Source organism: Microtus pennsylvanicus, chromosome 10 (genome assembly GCF_037038515.1).
Source record: "Microtus pennsylvanicus isolate mMicPen1 chromosome 10, mMicPen1.hap1, whole genome shotgun sequence".
NCBI lineage: Eukaryota > Metazoa > Chordata > Mammalia > Rodentia > Cricetidae > Microtus > Microtus pennsylvanicus.
The window spans coordinates 13116299-13118138 of NC_134588.1; the positions used below are offsets into that span (position 1 = coordinate 13116299).

The window sequence follows — 1840 nt, forward strand, 5'->3', positions numbered from 1 at the left end:
TTTCTAGGCTGGATTAACTGAAACTGGAACCACCACTCTAAATGTAGGCAGCAGCATTCAACAGGCTGGGGCCCCAGGCTGAGACCGGAGTTCATCGCTCTCTGCTTCCTGACTGCAGGTACAACATAAGCGGCTGCCTCCTGCTCCTGCCACCATGATTCCCCACCGCAATGGTGAGCCAGAATAAAACTTCTTTCTTCAAGCTGCTTCTTTTTTATTTAAAAAAACGGACTTGTATTAATTTTTAAATGCATTCTTAAAAATCTTCACACACTGAGAAAGCTACAATCCACAGTTGTGCTGAATCGTAATCCTGGCAGACCGACTTCCATGAACTCACATTTCCGCCATTTGGTTCCTCAAACTGATTTGCCCCCTGGTTATTTAGGTACGGAAGCCCAGAACAAAAAAGCTGATGACAGACCACTCAGTCAAGTGTCTGCCAGGATCACAATGAGACTTCTGTTCATATCAACAAGGGACACCAACGTACCACCTCCTTGGGAGAGAGTCGAACTGCTTAATATGAGCACTTTTTAGTCTGAAACCCATACAGTAGCCAGTATGATAGCCACTCAGGTACCAAGAGATTACCATCTTCCCAGGCATTGGTGCCATCCAGACAGTCTGGAGATATGGGAGGGTGGGAGAATTATTGGTGGTCCCAAAGGGAATGGAGGCATCCAACATAGCAGGAAGGGGCCACGGAGGTGGTGGCTGTGGTGAGCCACTGAATCTCAGACCTGGCTTTCCCAGCACCAGTCTTGATCCTGGCACTGGGAGTGATGGAGGGAGAAAGGAGTTCCACGAAGCAGTTTGATTCATGTGGCTTACTTCCAGGAGATCCAGAGGAAGCTTGATGTTCATTTTCATCCTCCCGAGCATCCGCTTCTGTCTCAGTACCTACTTCACAGGCTGGGGAACGTAGATCAGACAGATCTCTCTCTCTGCTGACTCCAAATCCAATATAAATCACAACACAGGTTCCTCTCTTAAATCAGCTGAAGTGATGGCAGCTGGGTGAACAGCAGCACATTTATCCCCACTTTCCACTGTTTTCAAGGGACTTGGGACATTCCTCTCTGGGTTTTACTCCTCTTAGCAGGTTTTCTTTTGGCTGTGCCTTTTGGTTTATCTGGTTTCACAAACGTCGTCATTCTTTGGAGCATTTTAAAAGGAAGCCAAAGCTTTATGAAAAGCTTCTATCAATGTTGTACCAACTTAAACATCAGAATCATCGCTCCAGCCGGTGACCACCTGAGACCATCCGCCGCGGCCCATCGCTGTGGCCCTTGAGTTGCTTCTTGTCAGGCATTTTGTCACAGAAACAAGAAGAGTAACTAATGAGAAACCGTGGCTAATCACTGCTAGAAACCACGTGAGTTCACGGCTATAGGTTTTTATCAGTCATTCTAGAAATGTCTATGAACCGTGCAGTTTTTACATTTTTTACATTGGCTACAGATAGTGATGCCCTTTGCCTTCCTTGAAAGGCTGATGTCGAGAGTCCCTCTCAGGTGCCCCCTCCACACATGGCACCATTTTACACAGTGGTGGCCTGGTAATACTTTACAAGAGGGCTTTTGAGACCAGAGAGGGACAGACACAACATTCTCATGTGTGGAAAGCAGAAAAAGGTGATGTAATCAATGCACAGTGGAAGTAACTGAGAAAGGAATCAGATGACCCTGTTTGTCTTCTAAGTACTGATAGTAGAGAATGCCCCGATATTTATGTTTGCCGTTCTGAAATGTTTAACCTTCTCCGTTATTTGACTGCACTTGGAGCTCCCCGAGGAGGCTGGCGAGACTGTGTCTGAGGACATCTCCAGAGAGAATTA

General features: G+C 46.5%; 1 pseudogene; it reads right to left on the bottom strand.

Moving 5' to 3' along the window:
* Window positions 1–471: 471 nt before the first annotated feature.
* Window positions 472–1281, bottom strand: LOC142859206 (survival motor neuron protein pseudogene; annotated as a pseudogene).
* Window positions 1282–1840: the final 559 nt, after the last annotated feature.